This window comes from Entelurus aequoreus, linkage group LG20, assembly GCF_033978785.1.
Source record: "Entelurus aequoreus isolate RoL-2023_Sb linkage group LG20, RoL_Eaeq_v1.1, whole genome shotgun sequence".
NCBI lineage: Eukaryota > Metazoa > Chordata > Actinopteri > Syngnathiformes > Syngnathidae > Entelurus > Entelurus aequoreus.
Genome location: NC_084750.1, coordinates 47,326,666 through 47,346,543, shown reverse-complemented (window position 1 = coordinate 47,346,543; position 19,878 = coordinate 47,326,666). Strand labels below are relative to the sequence as shown.

Genomic DNA, 19,878 nt, shown 5'->3' with positions numbered 1-19,878 from the left:
TCGGCAGTCAACGGAGAAGGGAAGCGGCGGCCATGGACCTCTGACAGAAAGAGAGGGAAGTGAGTGGAAGTCCACACGGTTTAATGCACTTCTTGTCTTTAACTTGAGTGCTGCTGACTCGGCGGCTTTGAGCGCTGACAACCACCACCTTAAATCTGTCAAAACTGCATTAGTGCTCTGCATTTGGTAGCGTGTGAACGTGGTTCTGATTTTCATGCACCCTTGTGCGTTCCCAGCAGGCACGAGACATTGATGCAACGCACATGTCCTTTAAAACGGACTTTGAAACGCTTGCAAAATAGTTGTGTTTGTAAATTGAGACAACATTGGTGGGATCCACCTTGTTGGTTAGGAAACGACCACATTTCAATGGTCAAATCAACGTCACAACCTGACATTGAATAAACGTTGTCAAAAAGCATGTTGTTTACAACGTTGTTTTTGTGTTGTAGAATATTGGTTGGGAAATGACCACATTTCATTGGTCGAATCAACGTCAGAAGCCAACATTGATTAAACATCTTTAAAATGCATGTTGTTTCAACGTTGTGTTTGTGTTGTAGAATATTGGTTGGGAAATGACCACATTTCATTGGTCGAATCAACGTCAGAACCCAACATTGATTAAAGGTGGTCAAAAAGCATGTTGTTTCAACGTTGTGTTTGTGTTGTAGAATATTGGTTGGGAAATTATCACATTTCAATGGTCGAATCAACGTCAGAACCCAACATTGATTAAACATCTTTAAAATGTATGTTGTTTCAACGTTGTGTTTGTGTTGTAGAATATTGGTTGGGAAATGACCACATTTCAATGGTCGAATCAACGTCAGAACCCAACATTGATTAAACATCTTTAAAATGTATGTTGTTTCAACGTTGTATTTGTGTTGTAGAATATTGGTTGGGAAATGACCACATTTCAATGGTCGAATCAACGTCAGAACCCAACATTGATTAAACATCTTTAAAATGTATGTTGTTTCAACGTTGTGTTTGTGTTGTAGAATATTGGTTGGGAAATGACCACATTTCAATGGTCGAAACAACGTCAGAACCCAACATTGATTAAACATCTTTAAAATGTATGTTGTTTTAACGTTGTATTTGTGTTGTAGAATGTTGGTTAGGATATGACCACATTTCATTGGTCGAAACAACGTCAGAACCCAACATTGATTAAACATCTTTAAAATGTATGTTGTTTCAACGTTGTGTTTGAGTTGTAGAATATTGGTTGGGAAATGACCACATTTCAATGGTCGAATCAACGTCAGAACCCAACATTGATTAAAGGTGGTCAAAAAGCATGTTGTTTCAACGTTATGTTTGAGTTGCTCAACGTCAGGACCTAAGTCAACAAGTTGTCAACGTTGTTTTAAGGTCTTGTGCCTGCTGGGTTACATGTCACCTTGCAGAATGGGATTCTCTCCGGGGATTACACTAGAACAAAGTGAAGAAGAGCACGTAAAATGTCAATGAATGAATGCCAGGGCGCTTCATATGAAATTTCTATGAATGTTCTCATTCATCAGGTCATTGTCATCTCAGGGCATTCAATCGATCGCAACTGGACTGTTGGTCCAGTTGGTTTGTCCTGGAAGACGTTTCACTTCTCATCCAAGTAGGCTTCATCGGTTCATGCTCATAGACTTAAATTGGTCAGATCTAGTCTTAGACTTAGATTGGTCAGACCTAGTCTAGCGGCTGGTGCCAAAACTCCAAATATTTAAGCTCCAAAAAACAGGAGGGTGTGCCTGGGCAAGGACAGTTTCGCCCTATCGTAGTGAGAAAAACAACAGCTTAAATGCAAACAAACAATCCTACTTTCAAAGAGAAGTGTAATTTCCCCTCGTTGTCGTTGAGGTATTGTGTGGCTGAACGATCGACTACTACCAGTCCAAAATAGTCGGAATTCCCCCGCGAGGCAATCCATTCAGTTGTAAACAAATGGCATTCTTGTCACCTTCTGTCTCCAGAATATTTCTAACTCCTGGTACTTGTTAGAGGCTAAATTGTAGAGTCTTTGAGGAATGGTTGAAATGACAGTGTTGTATGTGGGAGATAGGTGGTGTCGCAGACCACCTACTCTGTTCAGGGATGGTTTTTAACCTGGACATAGATGGCTTCCCTCACATCTCTTTGGTACCAACCGTCCTACCTGTCCAGAATCTGTACATTTTGGTTGTCAAAGGATTGCTGTTTGTCCCTGAGGTGCAGGTAGAACAGCTGAGTCTAGACCTGAAGACTGTGTTGTCAAAGGAGTGCTGTTTGTCCCTGAGGTGCAGGTAGACACCTGAGTCTAGACCTGAAGACTTTGTTGTCAAAGGAGTGCTGTTTGTCCCTCAGGTGCAGGTAGACAGCTGAGTTTAGACCTGAAGACTTTGTTGTCAAAGGAGTGCTGTTTGTCCCTGAGGTGCAGGTAGACAGCTGAGTTTAGACCTGAAGACTTTGTTGTCAAAGGAGTGCTGTTTGTCCCTGAGGTGCAGGTAGACAGCTGAGTTTAGACCTGAAGACTTTGTTGTCAAAGGAGTGCTGTTTGTCCCTGAGGTGCAGGTAGACAGCTGAGTTTAGACCTGAAGACTTTGTTGTCAAAGGAGTGCTGTTTGTCCCTGAGGTGCAGGTAGAACAGCTGAGTCTAGACCTGAAGACTTTGTTGTCAAAGGAGTGCTGTTTGTCCCTGAGGTGCAGGTAGAACAGCTGAGTCTAGACCTGAAGACTTTGTTGTCAAAGGAGTGCTGTTTGTCCCTGAGGTGCAGGTAGACAGCTGAGTCTAGACCTGAAGACTTTGTTGTCAAAGGAGTGCTGTTTGTCCCTGAGGTGCAGGTAGACAGCTGAGTGTAGACCTGAAGACTTTGTTGTCAAAGGAGTGCTGTTTGTCCCTGAGGTGCAGGTAGAACAGCTGAGTTTAGACCTGAAGACTTTGTTGTCAAAGGAGTGCTGTTTGTCCCTGAGGTGCAGGTAGACAGCTGAGTTTAGACCTGAAGACTTTGTTGTCAAAGGAGTGCTGTTTGTCCCTGAGGTGCAGGTAGACAGCTGAGTCTAGACCTGAAGACTTTGTTGTCAAAGGAGTGCTGTTTGTCCCTGAGGTGCAGGTAGACAGCTGAGTCTAGACCTGAAGACTTTGTTGTCAAAGGAGTGCTGTTTGTCCCTGAGGTGCAGGTAGACAGCTGAGTCTAGACCTGAAGACTTTGTTGTCAAAGGAGTGCTGTTTGTCCCTGAGGTGCAGGTAGAACAGCTGAGTCTAGACCTGAAGACTTTGTTGTCAAAGGAGTGCTGTTTGTCCCTGAGGTGCAGGTAGACAGCTGAGTTTAGACCTGAAGACTTTGTTGTCAAAGGAGTGCTGTTTGTCCCTGAGGTGCAGGTAGAACAGCTGAGTCTAGACCTGAAGACTTTGTTGTCAAAGGAGTGCTGTTTGTCCCTGAGGTGCAGGTAGAACAGCTGAGTCTAGACCTGAAGACTTTGTTGTCAAAGGAGTGCTGTTTGTCCCTGAGGTGCAGGTAGACAGCTGAGTCTAGACCTGAAGACTTTGTTGTCAAAGGAGTGCTGTTTGTCCCTGAGGTGCAGGTAGACAGCTGAGTGTAGACCTGAAGACTTTGTTGTCAAAGGAGTGCTGTTTGTCCCTGAGGTGCAGGTAGACAGCTGAGTCTAGACCTGAAGACTTTGTTGTCAAAGGAGTGCTGTTTGTCCCTGAGGTGCAGGTAGACAGCTGAGTCTAGACCTGAAGACTTTGTTGTCAAAGGAGTGCTGTTTGTCCCTGAGGTGCAGGTAGACAGCTGAGTCTAGACCTGAAGACTTTGTTGTCAAAGGAGTGCTGTTTGTCCCTGAGGTGCAGGTAGACAGCTGAGTCTAGACCTGAAGACTTTGTTGTCAAAGGAGTGCTGTTTGTCCCTGAGGTGCAGGTAGACAGCTGAGTCTAGACCTGAAGACTTTGTTGTCAAAGGAGTGCTGTTTGTCCCTGAGGTGCAGGTAGACAGCTGAGTCTAGACCTGAAGACTTTGTTGTCAAAGGAGTGCTGTTTGTCCCTGAGGTGCAGGTGGACAGCTGAGTCTAGACCTGAAGACTTTGTTGTCAAAGGAGTGCTGTTTGTCCCTGAGGTGCAGGTAGACAGCTGAGTCTAGACCTGAAGACTTTGTTGTCAAAGGAGTGCTGTTTGTCCCTGAGGTGCAGGTAGACAGCTGAGTCTAGACCTGAAGACTTTGTTGTCAAAGGAGTGCTGTTTGTCCCTGAAGTGCAAGTGGACAGCTGAGTCTAGACCTGAAGACTTTGTTGTCAAAGGAGTGCTGTTTGTCCCTGAGGTGCAGGTAGACAGCTGAGTCTAGACCTGAAGACTTTGTTGTCAAAGGAGTGCTGTTTGTCCCTGAGGTGCAGGTGGACAGCTGAGTCTAGACCTGAAGACTTTGTTGTCAAAGGAGTACTGTTTGTCCCTGAGGTGCAGGTAGACAGCTGAGTCTAGACCTGAAGACTTTGTTGTCAAAGGAGTGCTGTTTGTCCCTGAGGTGCAGGTAGACAGCTGAGTCTAGACCTGAAGACTTTGTTGTCAAAGGAGTGCTGTTTGTCCCTGAGGTGCAGGTAGACAGCTGAGTCCAGACCTGAAGACTTTGTCCGTCTATGCTGTGTCATGCGTTGAGACTTAGTGGTTGTTTTATTTCCCCAATATATGAATCTGTGCATTCATCATTACACTGGATATACACCAGATTGTTTTTGTGGGTGTGGGCTGTCCGGTCTTTAGGATGTACCAGTCTCTGTTTCAGGGTGTTGCCTGCTTTGAAGTGTACTGGGATGTTGTGTTGGTTCAACATTCTTCTGAGTTTTCCACATAGACCTGATACATATGGAATGACAATATGTTTGCGTCTGTCACCTTTTTCCTCCTCATCCACTCTGTTCTTGTTATTTCTGGAACTGGATGCACTTTTCACAAAGGACCAGCTGGAGTAACCACAGGTTTTGAGGGCTTCCCTCAAATGCATAGCGCTCTTTCTCTTTGGCCTGTTGGCTGGTAGGAACCTGATCAGCTCTGTGTTATAGGTTCTGATAATGCCCGGTTTGTGTTCCAGTGGGTGGTGTGAGTCAAAAAGTAGGTATTGATCTCTGTGTGTGGGTTTTTGGTAAACCCCAACATGGAGGTCCCTGTTTTCCCCAAAGTGGACATCACAGTCCAAAAAAGGCAACTTCCTGTCTTTGACATCCTCACGTGTGAACTTGATGTTTTTGTCCACTGAGTTCTTGTGTTCGGTGAAGGCTCGCACTTCTTGGTTTCTGATTTCCACCCATGTGTCAGCCACATAACTGTACCAATGACTTGGTGCTGTACCCCATAGCTCGCTTTTCCATGTAAAGGTTGGAGATACAAGTGATCCCGTGGCACAAGCATGTTTTTGTGGCTGAAAGGTTGCCATCAATTGTAAGTATGTAATGTAAAGGCAAAGTTCCAGCAAAAGGCAAATCTGTTCTGGGTTTTGTGTGGATCTGCATCAAAACAGTTGTTTTTCGCACTACCATAGAGAAAAACCATCCTTGACCAGGCACACTCTCCTGGTTTTGGAGTATAAATATTTGGGGTTTTGGTACCAGCCACTAGACTACATCTTACCAATCTAAGTCTAAAACTAGATGTGACCAATCTAAGTCTAAGACTAGATGTGACCACTCTAAGTACAGACTAGATGTGACCAATCTAAGTCTAAGACTAGATGTGACCACTCTAAGTACAGACTAGATGTGACCAATCTAAGTCTAAGACTAGATGTGACCACTCTAAGTACAGACTAGATGTGACCAATCTAAGTCTAAGACTAGATGTGACCACTCTAAGTACAGACTAGATGTGACCAATCTAAGTCCAAGACTAGATGTGACCAATCTAAGTCTAAGACTAGATGTGACCACTCTAAGTCCAAGACTAGATGTGACCACTCTAAGTACAGACTAGATGTGACCAATCTAAGTCTAAGACTAGATGTGACCAATCTAAGTCCAAGACTAGATGTGACCAATCTAAGTCTAAGACTAGATGTGACCAATCTAAGTCTAAGACTAGATGTGACCACTCTAAGTACAGACTAGATGTGACCAATCTAAGTCTAAGACTAGATGTGACCACTCTAAGTACAGACTAGATGTGACCAATCTAAGTCTAAGACTAGATGTGACCACTCTAAGTCCAAGACTAGATGTGACCAATCTAAGTCTAAGACTAGATGTGACCACTCTAAGTCCAAGACTAGATGTGACCACTCTAAGTCAAGACTAGATGTGACCAATCTAAGTCTAAGACTAGATGTGACCAATCTAAGTCCAAGACTAGATGTGACCAATCTAAGTCTAAGACTAGATGTGACCAATCTAAGTCTAAGACTAGATGTGACCAATCTAAGTCAAGACTAGATGTGACCAATCTAAGTCTAAGACTAGATGTGACCAATCTAAGTCTAAGACTAAATGTGACCAATCTAAGTCTAAGACTAAATGTGACCAATCTAAGTCTAAGACTAAATGTGACCAATCTAAGTCTAAGACTAAATGTGACCAATCTAAGTCCAAGACTAAATGTGAGCAGTCTAAGACTAGATGTAACCAGTCTAAGACTAGATGTGACCAGTCTAAGACTAGATGTAACCAATCTAAGTCTATGGTCATGAACTCATGAAGTCTACCCAGATGAGAGACAAAACTGTCCAGTTGTGATTGATTGAGAATTCATATACAATGTTCCCAGCCACTTCCTGCTCCGCCACAGATAAGAATGTAGCGGCAGATTTCCCTTCACTGTCTCTTGCGGCGCGCAGTATTGGTGCTATTCTTCTTCCATTCCCGCTGGCTTTATGTCAGGAACTTAAAGGCCTACTGGAATGAGATTTTCTTATTTAAACGGGGATAGCAGATCCATTCTATGTGTCATACTTGATCATTTCGCGATATTGCCATATTTTTGCTGAAAGGATTTAGTAGAGAACATCGACGATAAAGTTTGCAACTTTTGGTGGCTGATAAAAAAGTCTTGCCTGTAGCGGAAGTAGCGTGACGTCACAGGTTGTGGAGCTCCTCACATCTGCACATTGTTTACAATCATGGCCAGCAGCAGAAGTAGCGTGACGTCACAGGTTGTGGAGCTCCTCACATCTGCACATTGTTTACAATCATGGCCACCAGCAGAAGTAGCGTGACATCACAGCTTGTGGAGCTCCTCACATCTGCACATTGTTTACAATCATGGCCACCAGCAGAAGTAGCGTGACATCACAGCTTGTGGAGCTCCTCACATCTGCACATTGTTTACAATCATGGCCACCAGCAGAAGTAGTGTGACATCACAGGTTGTGGAGCTCCTCACATCTGCACATTGTTTACAATCATGGCCAGCAGCAGAAGTAGTGTGACGTCACACGTTGTGGAGCTCCTCACATCTGCACATTGTTTACAATCATGGCCACCAGCAGAAGTAGCGTGACGTCACAGGTTGTGGAGCTCCTCACATCTGCACATTGTTTACAATCATGGCCACCAGCAGAAGTAGCGTGACGTCACAGGTTGTGGAGCTCCTCACATCTGCACATTGTTTACAATCATGGCCACCAGCAGAAGTAGCGTGACGTCACAGGTTGTGGAGCTCCTCACATCTGCACATTGTTTACAATCATGGCCAGCAGCAGAAGTAGCGTGACGTCACAGGTTGTGGAGCTCCTCACATCTGCACATTGTTTACAATCATGGCCACCAGCAGAAGTAGCGTGACATCACAGGTTGTGGAGCTCCTCACATCTGCACATTGTTTACAATCATGGCCAGCAGCAGAAGTAGCGTGACATCACAGGTTGTGGAGCTCCTCACATCTGCACATTGTTTACAATCATGGCCAGCAGCAGAAGTAGCGTGACGTCACAGCTTGTGGAGCTCCTCACATCTGCACATTGTTTACAATCATGGCCACCAGCAGAAGTAGCGTGACGTCACAGGTTGTGGAGCTCCTCACATCTGCACATTGTTTACAATCATGGCCACCAGCAGAAGTAGCGTGACGTCACACGTTGTGGAGCTCCTCACATCTGCACATTGTTTACAATCATGGCCACCAGCAGAAGTAGCGTGACGTCACAGCTTGTGGAGCTCCTCACATCTGCACATTGTTTACAATCATGGCCACCAGCAGAAGTAGCGTGACGTCACAGCTTGTGGAGCTCCTCACATCTGCACATTGTTTACAATCATGGCCACCAGCAGAAGTAGCGTGACGTCACAGCTTGTGGAGCTCCTCACATCTGCACATTGTTTACAATCATGGCCACCAGCAGAAGTAGCGTGACGTCACACGTTGTGGAGCTCCTCACATCTGCACATTGTTTACAATCATGGCCAGCAGCAGTGAGAGCGATTCGGACCGAGAAAGCGACGATTACCCCATTAATTTGAGCGAGGATGAAAGATTTGTGGATGAGGAAAGTGAGAGTGAAGGACTAGAGGGCAGTGGAAGTGATTCAGATAGGAAAGATGCTGTGAGAGGCGGGTGGGACCTGATATTCAGCTGGGAATGACTACAACAGTAAATAAACACAAGACATATATATATTCTATTAGCCACAACACAACCAGGCTTATATTTAATATGCCACATAACAAACACCTCCCTCCTGCCGTCCATATAACCCACCAATACAAATCAAACACCCGCACAACACACTCAATCCCACAGCCCAAAGTACCGTTCACCTCCGCAAAGTTCCTACAGCACATATATTTCCCCAAAGTTACGTACGTGACATGCACATAGCGGCACGCACGTACGGGCAAGCCATCAAATGTTTGGAAGCCGCAGCTGCGTACTCACGGTAGCGCGTATCCAACTCAAAGTCCTCCTGGTAAGAGTCTCTGTTGTCCCAGTTCTCCACGTATTTGTGTTGCTGCAGCCGGCCGCTAATACACCGCTTCCCACCTACAGCTTTCTTCTTTGCTGTCTTCATTGTTCATTAAACAAATTGCAAAAGATTCACCAACACAGACGTCCAGAATACTGTGGAATTTTGCGATGAAAACAGACGACTTAATAGCTGGCCACAATGCTGTCCCAAAATGTCCGCTACAATCCGTGACGTCACGCACAAACATCATCATACCGAGACGTTTTCAGCACAATATTTTGCGGGAAATGTAAAATGTCACTTTATAAGTTAACCCGGCCGTATTGGCATGTGTTGCAATGTTAAGATGTCATCATTGATATATAAACTATCAGACTGTGTGGTCGCTAGTAGTGGCTTTCAGGAGGCCTTTAAGAAGGCTTGCAAATGTATGTTTTATTAAGGGCTGTCAAAAATGAAGAGATTAATGAGAAAAATGAACACATTCATCACGTGTAGTTTCAGGTTAATTACGCAATGTATTTTTAATAAATTATTTCTTACTTTAATTTATTTTGACCTCCTTTACCTTAACATCAAATTGTTACCTGGAAGGTCAGGGATCAGGGAAATGCTTACGCATACATCATTTTGCTTCAAAATAAAACTCGACAAGACCTTACATAATAGTTTTATCAGGTTTTGAACAATAAATAAATGCTGAGCAATCAATTAAACCGACCATAAAATTGCATTTGTGTGAACATTTCGGGGTCCTTTTTTTTTTTTTTTAGGTTCATTTAAGTTATCTAAGTATGTAATTTACTGTGATTAATCCAAATTCAAAACCGTAATTAATCTGATAATAAATATACATTTTTGACAGCACTAGTTTTATTACCTTTTTTTATTTTTGCACTACACAAATACATGATTGGACAATTCATTTTCCATAGATGTGTTTTAGCTCGAAGCATACGTCAAATTAAATTCAAGTTTGATTAAAAAAGTGTGACAATATTTGTGATGGGGGTGGCTCCAAATAAAATTCTTCTTTGGGGCCCCTAATGACCCCTGGTTTTACAACACTATTGTATTACAATTGATGCAGATCATCGCTGAAATGTCTAATCACATGACTGATGTTGCTGCTCAAAGCCACCAGGGGGATATTAGCCTTGTTTCTGTGATATGTGTGGATGGAACCTCCTCACAATTTTAGCATTTTTGGTAGGAAATGTTCATTTTTAGTACAACTGACCCAGTTTGTGCTTTTTGTTTTTGAGTACAGCTGCAAAATAAGCTGGCATAAAGCACACCGATCAGAGTCCGTGTCATTGAACGCAGCACACTGCTATGGTAATGAATATAGATAGTACTGACAGGCTAGTGTCAGTGTCAGTGTCAGTGAACGCAGCACACTGCTATGGTAATGAATATAGATAGCACTGACAGGCTAGTGTCTGTGTCAGTGAACGCAGCACACTGCTATGGTAATGAATATAGATAGTACTGACAGGCTAGTGTCAGTGTCAGTGAACGCAGCACACTGCTATGGTAATGAATATAGATAGCACTGACTGGCTAGAGTCAGTGTCAGTGAACGCAGCACACTGCTATGGTAATGAATATAGATAGTACTGACAGGCTAGTGTCAGTGTCAGTGTCAGTGAACGCAGCACACTGCTATGGTAATGAATATAGATAGCACTGACAGGCTAGTGTCTGTGTCAGTGAACGCAGCACACTGCTATGGTAATGAATATAGATAGTACTGACAGGCTAGTGTCAGTGTCAGTGAACGCAGCACACTGCTATGGTAATGAATATAGATAGCACTGACTGGCTAGAGTCAGTGTCAGTGAACGCAGCACACTGCTATGGTAATGAATATAACCTTACTGGCTAGAGTCAGTGTCAGTGAACGCAGCACACTGCTATGGTAATGAATATAGATAGCACTGACAGGCTAATGTCAGTGTCAGTGAACGCAGCACACTGCTATGGTAATGAATATAGATAGCACTGACTGGCTAGTGGCAGTGTCAGTGAACGCAGCACACTGCTATGGTAATGAATATAACCTTACTGGCTAGAGTCAGTGTCAGTGAACGCAGCACACTGCTATGGTAATGAATATAGATAACCGTAATGGCTAGTGTCACTGAACGCAGCACACTACTATGGTAATGAATATAGATAACCACAATGGCTAATGTCAGTGAACGCAGCACACTGCTATGGTAATGAATATAGATAACCTTAATGGCTAGTGTCAGTGAACGCAGCACACTGCTATGGTAATGAATATAGATAACCTTAATGTCTAGTGTCAGTGAACGCAGCACACTGCTATGGTAATGAATACAATCTTACTGGCTAGAGTCAGTGTCAGTGAACGCAGCACACAGCTAGCCTATGGTAATGAATATAGATAGCCCCGCCCGGCTAGAATCAGTGTCAGTGAACGCAGCACAGTAATGTGGCTGTCCCTTCCTACTTTTGTCGAAGGAGGGAATGTTCATAGTTCCTCATTATTGTTTGCTGTGTGTAAAAATTAAAAGTGTGTTGTGTTAATGTATTTGCGTGTTTTAAGTAATTAAATTGTGATCAAAACGGACCCTTTGGAACAAATGAATGACTAAAATGGAGGTATTGATTGTACGTGCAAATCAACAATAATCCAGTTTATTAACGAGTAGGTCACAATCGAGGTTGACTCATGTGTTATTTGAGGGTATGGCTTAATTCCCATCACCGTGTGACGTCATGCGGCTGCGCGTCCTTACAGGGACACAATAAACCTCAGCTCACCGCATTACATCACCATTTTCAAATGATTGAGGTCAAATATACTTACACTGCTGAGCGGCATTAAGAAAGTTGGCAAAATTGCAATAAAATAGACATTTTCTAATGATGCTCGCCGTCTCGCGCTGGGGTGGAGGGTGGTCTTAAGACCTACTTCCGGGTACTGGCAGCTCCTAATAGTCCAGGTCAGGTTAGAAAGCTTTCCAAAATCGCGAGTAAGTCTAACCGGTCATCTTTTCCTGCATCTGCATGTTTCCCGTTCTCTCCGAGCATCCCTTGGCAGCATCAAGCAGCGTACGCCTGAAATGACAACACTTCCGGGTGGTCATTTCAAAATAAAACATCCAAATATAATTATCTATTTAAAGAATAATGTGTCCCAGCCGTTTAAATTGTCTGGTGTAAACATATTTGTATTAAAAAAAATACATTATTATTCATACTGTATTTATTTCAAAATAAAACATGTAAACATATTTGTATAAAATTTTTTTTTTTTTTTTTTAATTCATACTGAATAATGTGTCCCAGCCGTTTGTAAACATATTTGTATCAAAAAATATATATATATTTTTATTCATACTGAATAATGTGTCCCAGCCGTTTAAATTGTCTGGTGTAAACATATTTGTATTAAAAAAAATACATTATTATTCATACTGTATTTATTTCAAAATAAAACATGTAAACATATTTGTATAAAAAAAAAAAAAATTTTTTTTAATTCATACTGAATAATGTGTCCCAGCCGTTTGTAAACATATTTGTATCAAAAAATATATATATATTTTTATTCATACTGAATAATGTGTCCCAGCCGTTTAAATTGTCTGGTGTAAACATATTTGTATAAAAACAAATACATTATTATTCATACTGAATAATGTGTCCCAGCCATTTAAATTGTCTGGTGTAAACATATTTGTACAAAAAAATATATATATATCTTTATTCATACTGAATAATGTGTCCCAGCCGTTTAAATTGTCTGGTGTAAACATATTTGTATCAAAAAAAAAAAAAAATTTTTTATTCATACTGAATAATGTGTCCCAGCCGTTTAAATTGTCTGGTGTAAACATATTTGTATCAAAAAAATATATATATTTTTATTCATACTGAATAATGTGTCCCAGCCGTTTAAATTGTCTGGTGTAAACATATTTGTATCAAAAAAATACTCATACTGTAGCGTCCAGAAGAAGTGCACACCAAGTCTGACGCTCTTTTGAAACTTTTATTGAGCAAGCTATACTAACACAGCTCAACTTATCTCCTTCCTTCCACACGCACGTCTATCCTCGCTCCTCATTTCCTTCTTCGCCAATCACCGCGTGGTACGTTCATAACACTGGGAATTCTGATTATCACTCACTCAAGAACACAACTTCAACCTCAGCAGGTCGTTACAATATGAGTCCAAAATGATTGCAACAGGAGTAATTACAAACACTTTAGCATATTTTTGTGTCTGTAATATTCACTAATAATGAAGATGGCATTACATTTGTGACTTCACAAATGTATCCTTCAACATTGCTTCTAATCTTTTCAACGTGTCCAAGTAAATAAGTCGGTGAATGTCACCTATAATTTTGACGTACATTCTATTTTTTATACCGACATCAACGTAAGACAGTTTTACGACTCTTTAGTTTATTTACAATAGTTGCAGGCTGGCGTGCACATGAATATCGGCTCTTTTAAGGGAGCCGGTCACAAGGAGCACAAAGAACTTACAAATGGCATTTTTCTGTTTTTTAACAAATATGTGTGCAATTAATTTGTAATGTAAACATCAAATATTTATCATTTGTATGGCTTTATTCATATGCTTAACATGAAACAAAAAACTAACTAGTCATCTGAAATAGACAAAAATGTTCCAATCTGATTTGCACATTCGCAATGAAATGATAAACGCATTTAAATGTCAAAAACAATAGCAGCAGCTAGGGAACAGTTCTTGCTGGTGTAACGGAGTTAAAATACACCTTTGTTATTTATTATATTTTGTTTGTGAATTTTATCTCCAAATAGTTCTCTTTTCTGCTCACCTGTGAAAGGGCGGTTTAATATATTTTTGTCCCTCCTGAGTTCCTGTAGTCCTCCTGGGTTGTGGAGCCCCTCCCTTTCTCCCTCACAGAAAAGTTTTACATGGCTGAGGGCGTAAGCCAAAGAAAGACCGGGTACCGACATTGTCTGATTGTCGCCCGCAGGTTGGAAGGAAAATAAATGAAGCTCTGAACAGTGGAAAAAGCCTCGTCATTGTGCCGACCCAGAACGGTTACACTGGTGCCGTGAACCTTCGGATCTTCAGATCGGCTTGATGCTCGTCGCCGCGGATGCTGCGCTGCTGTCCTGATCTACAGTTGATGATTATTGTGTGGTCGGATCTCAAAACAGTGTGTTTGGGTACAGTGATTTATTTATTTTTCTCTCCCTCTTTTGTTTTCAGTGGGTTGGTAACTTTCGGTAGTACATTATTTTTGTGCTAAAACACGTCTTATTTTTTTCCGAGTCCGTTTGTTCCGGTATAATTACACAACGCAAGTACAGATCATTATTGGCATCACGATGGATAAGTTTATTACCCCTGTGTTATCAAGAGGTAGGGGTATTTTGTGTTCTGAATCCACTAATAGTAGGGAGGTGGGGCGTTCCAGCATTACAGCTGATGGGTGTACAAATAAGGGGTTGGGTCGAGGTTTGCTGTTCACCCCTGTTGACGAGTCCATGAGGGAGACACCTCACACTTCCACACCCAACAGTGATGTTGATGCCATCCACCACCTCACTTACATGGTTGGGCAGTTAGGTGCCCAAATTGGTGAATCCATTGTTGAAAAGCTAATGTCAGCTGGTGTTGTCAATATGCAGAGTGACTGTCAGAGTAGTCCTGCTGTGCAGAACACACACAATGGAGTTAGCAAGCATGATCTCCAGCATTTGACAGTTCAAGTTAAGTCAGATAAAGACCTCCAGACATTTAGAGGTGACAACACTGACAGGTATTCAGTGCAAGACTGGATTGTTATGACTAAGACTTACCTCAAGAGACACAATGTTATTGTAGATGATCAGGCGGAGGAAATCTTGAACCATTTGATGGGCAAAGCCAGGGATGTAGTGCAGATAGCATTGCGTAGTGATCCTGGACTGAATGTTAGACAGAGACCTGAACTAATATACAATATCCTACTCCAGTATTTCAGTGATGCTCCGTCATGTCTCCCTCTTGCTGACTTTTATGCTACTCTGCCCAAGCACAGAGAGAACCCAGTAGACTACTGGATAAGACTGAACAAAGCAGCAGACCTGGCTCTTGATGGTCTTCACAGACAAGGAAAACGGGCAGAGAACATGTATGATGAAGTGGCTCTCATGTTTGTCAAACACTGTCCTGACCCGGAACTATCCTGCATTTTAAAGTGTAAGCCACTTCATGAGTGGACGTCCCGTGATGTTCAACAGAGAATCGATGACTACCAGGGAGAGTCAAGGGCTAATAAAAGAGCTGCTGGTACTGCACAGTTAAAGAGTCACATCACCGCTGTGGCCTCTGAGCAGGCCGGTCCACCGTCAGTAAGCCTGCCAGTGTCTGAAGAGTGTCGTGCCCCAGTTCCCTCTCCTCTCTTTCCCCAAGCTCAGCGTCATGTGTACTGTTCCCCTCTCACTCCCCCAATGTCTGCCTCTGTTCCAAATGAACACCAGCGTTCCCCAAGCCTTACCCCTGCTCCAGCGGTGGTGCAAAATCTCCAACAGACAGAAGAAAGACTTCTCACCCGCATGGTTGACATGTTCCAGATGATGATGGATAAGATGCAGCGAGGCGACACTGCTCATCAAAGTCAAGGTGGGAGATTCCAGCGTGCCACACGGGGTCGACGTCCCAGGGAGGCAGCCTGTAGAATTTGTGATGATCCGCGCCACACCACCATTTCCCACTGCATGTCTGACAGACTGTGCTTCACCTGTTTTGCTCCTGGCCACACCAAACTGAACTGTACTGCCAATAACTCCCCCCAGCCCCAGTCTGAGGGAAACTAGCTGACCTGTATTCGGAGGGAGGCAGTACAGGTCTTCACACAAACTCCCTATTTGATGACATGTCTGATGCTGAAACGGTTTACACATCCACCAAGGCCTCCTGCAATGACTCTGAAGTTGTTTATCAGAATATTCACAGAGTTAGACAGAGTGACAGTCTCTTTTACACACCTGTGACTGTGGGTGGGGTTGTTACACTGGGTGGCATGATGGACAGTGGTTCTATGGCCTGCAGCATTAGTGAGACAGTGGAAATGAGATTGAGGGAGACTGGTGTACTATCTGGCCAAAATCAAATCGATGTGAATGTGACTCTTATTGGTTGTGGGGGTTTACGTGTGAAGCCAAAGTGTGCTTTTGACATTGAAATGGAAGTGTATGGCTGTAAAATGCTGGTCCCCACACTTGTTGTCCCTGGTCAACAGGATGAGTTAATCCTGGGAACTAATGTTTTAAAATACATTCTACACCAGTCTAAAAGATGTGACTCGTTTTGGAGAACAGTTTCTGGTCCCTGCTCACACACAGATCCAGAGGTGGAATGTTTCCTTTCCATGCTGGCTGGCCTGAACCCCTGGAGAGGTGAGGATGCTCCTGACAGGATCGGCACAGTCAGGTGCAACTCTGCTGTCTGCCTGGAGCCTGGTCGTGAGTACCTCATCTGTGGAAAACTACCCAGGAACACTGCGGTTTCACCAGGCAGTGCCGTCATGACTGAGCCGACGTCATCCCGTTCAGCTCCTAGAGGTGTGTTGGTTGCGAGGATCGTGTCTCCAATGTGGGGAGATAGGTGGGTCCCTCTAAAACTCATTAACACTTCTGACAGGCCTGTGCTATTGAGGCGCAATGCTAAACTGGCTGATGTTTACTCCTGTGTTGCCCTTGAAGACATGGATGTTGCCCAACTCTCAGGAGCTCCCCTGCTCAGTTGCACCCAATCAGCTATGCCACCTGCCGCTGATATTGACTCTGTGATAGACAAGCTCAAGTCGGTTGGACTGTGCAACATTGACATTGAGTCGTGTGAGGTGTCAGAACATTGTAAGAAGAGGCTGGCTCATCTTGTTTTGCAGTATGAAGATGTCTTTTCACGCCACCAACTGGACTGTGGGGAGGCAAAGGGTTTTGTGCACCGCATTCATCTGTCTGACAGCAGGCCATTCAGGCTCCCATACAGGAGAGTGCCTCCTAGCCAGTACCAGAAGCTGCGTCAAGTACTGAGTGACATGGAGCAAAGAGAAATCATCAGAAAGTCAACCAGCGAGTACGCATCGCCACTGGTGCTGGTGTGGAAAAAAAATGGAGACCTCCGCATCTGCACAGACTTTCGCTGGTTGAATAAGAGGACTCTGAAGGATGCTCATCCCCTTCCCCACCAAGCGGATTGTTTGGCCGCTCTGGGAGGCAACTGTCTTTTCAGTACCATGGATTTGACTTCAGGTTTTTATAACATGCCACTACATGAAGATGATAGAAAGTATTCTGCCTTTACTACTCCCATGGGTTTATATGAATACAATCGTCTTCCCCAGGGTCTCTGCAACAGTCCTGGTAGTTTCATGCGCATGATGACCAGTATTTTTGGGGACCAAAATTATCTAAGTCTGTTGTGCTATTTGGATGATTTGTTGGTGTTTGCACCTGATGAGGACATTGCTTTGCAGCGCCTAGAAATGGTTTTTGACAGGCTGCGCAGTCATAACTTAAAGTTGGCACCTAAGAAGTGCTTTCTCCTCAAAAAGTCTGTCAAGTTTCTAGGCCACATAATAAATGAGGAAGGTGTTTAAACAGACCCGAGCAAAGTTGAGAGCATCGTAAACATGACAAGTGCTGACTTAATGGAACTCGATGGTGTGACCCCATCCCAGAAGCGGATAAGATCATTCTTGGGGATGGTAAATTACTATCAACATTTTGTGCCAGGATATTCTGCCATTGCTAAGCCACTCTTTAACCTGCTAAAGGGTGTGAAAATGAAGGCGTTGAAACATAAAACCAAAATGTCATGCAGGAAGCTGCACTCTTCTGACTGGACAGTGGAACAGGAACAAGCGTTTGAGAAACTGAAATCCTCGTTGATTCACAGTGTGGTCCTAGCCCACCCTGACTTCACACGCCCCTTCCTGTTGTCAACTGATGCATCCCTGGATGGCATAGGCGCTGTGTTGTCACAGATTCAAGAGGGTGAAGCGCGTGCCAGACCGATAGCTTTCGCCAGCAAGTCATTGTCTCAGTCCCAGAAAAATTATCCAGCTCATCGTTTAGAGTTTTTAGCTTTGAAATGGTCGGTCTGTGACAAGTTCAGTCACTGGTTGAAGGGCCACAAATTCACAGTTTGGACAGACAATAACCCGTTGACTCACATACTAACAAAGCCGAAGCTAGACTGCTGTGAACAACGGTGGGTTGCTAAATTGGCGAGTTACGACTTTGGTATTAAATATGTACCAGGCCACCAGAACAACGTTGCTGACGCCTTGAGTCGTGTGCCATTTGTTAAAGAGAGTGTTGGCTGCAGGCTACTTGCTGAACCCTATGCAGGTCTCCTCTCTACAGCTGTAGATATGTCGAATGTGTTGGTTCAGGACGCCTTCAGGTCATCTAGTGGTCATGTGAAACCCTCCCCACCAAGCGAAATTGGCCGGTCCCCATGCGGTCCGTTTGCCATGCAGACTCAGTGTATCGCGTCAGAGGATGTGTCTGCTATCTTGCAGTCTCACATTGAGTGGGATGCTGGCTCAAGGGCCCGTGCTGTTGATGTCTTGCAGTTCCTGCCGCAGTTGATTCCGCCTGGCCTAGACACCTTACCTGCTTACACTGAAAAAGAGCTTGGTGATAAACAGTTGGAGGACAGGACCCTTTCTCGTGTATTGGTATATGTTGAGAGGCGCAGGAGACCTTCTAGGAGAGAGAGGTTTAATGAGTCTGTCCCTGTTATAAGATATTTGAAACACTGGGATAGGTTTACTGTGATTAATGGTGTGTTGTATAGAATCTCAAAAGATCTGAAAACCAGGGGAAAGCGCTTTCAATATGTTGTTCCTGATGCACTTAAGCCTGAGGTTCTGCAAGGTGTTCATGACGGTACTGGACACCAGGGTCAGTTCAGGAGCCTCAGCTTAACAAGACAAAGGTTTTTCTGGCTGTCCCTAGATAGAGATGTGAGAGATTATGTACGTCACTGTCAGCGATGCATTGTCAGCAAGACAGCTGAACCTGAAGGAAGGGCTCCTCTAGAGAGCATAACGTCGAGCAGACCAATGGAGCTAGTCTGTATAGATTTCTGGTCAGCCGAAGACTTCAGAAATAGATCCATTGACGTTTTGGTGGTTACTGACCACTTTACTCGAATGGCTCAGGCATTTCCATGCAAAGACCAGACAGCTAGGCAGGTGGCAAGGGTTCTCTGGGACCGGTACTTTTGTGTTTTTGGGTTTCCAGAAAGAATCCATAGCGACCAAGGTACTAACTTTGAAAGTCACCTGATAAGTGAGCTCCTCAAGGTCTCAGGTGTCAGGAAGTCTCACACGACCCCCTACCATCCGATGGGTAATGGGAGCGTGGAACGGTTTAACAGGACATTGGGTGGTATGATACGTGCGTTGTCTCCTGAAGAAAAAGCTGACTGGCCTAGGCGACTGCAGACGCTGACATTCATGTATAACTGTGCGGTCCATGAGACGACAGGCTTCCCTCCTTTTTACCTGATGTTTGGTCGTGTCCCTCGCCTTCCTGTTGATGTTCTGTTCCGCTCTGTCCTCCATGACTCAGTTGTGACAGGTTATGATAAGTATGTGGCATCTCTTGCTGACGATTTGAAAGAAGCGATGGTGATAGCTCAAGACCATGCAAAAAAAGAACAGGGCAGACACGCTCAACTATACAACAGGAGAGTGAAGGGGTCCACCATTGAGATTGGTGACAGGGTACTTCTGGCCAACAAAAAGGAGAGGGGTAAAAAGAAGCTTGCCGACCGATGGGAGTCAAAAATCTACACTGTGGTGGATGTGAACTCAGAGACGCACACATACAGGATTTGTGACACTGTGTCTGGACAAGAAAGGGTAGTTCACAGGAACCTGCTGATGCTGGCCAATTTCCTCCCTGTGATTGAAGCAAGTAAAATGTCCAGCGTCGCTTCATCCATTCCTGAGTCTCTCTATGAGACTGAGTCATG

At 43.8% G+C, this 19,878-nt stretch overlaps 1 protein-coding gene across 1 annotated transcript in view; it reads right to left on the bottom strand.

Annotated features, from left to right (window-relative positions):
• The window catches only part of LOC133636335 (oocyte zinc finger protein XlCOF22-like), a 520,633-nt gene that overhangs the window by 439,043 nt on the left and 61,712 nt on the right, over positions 1-19,878 (bottom strand). The window lies entirely within an intron of this gene.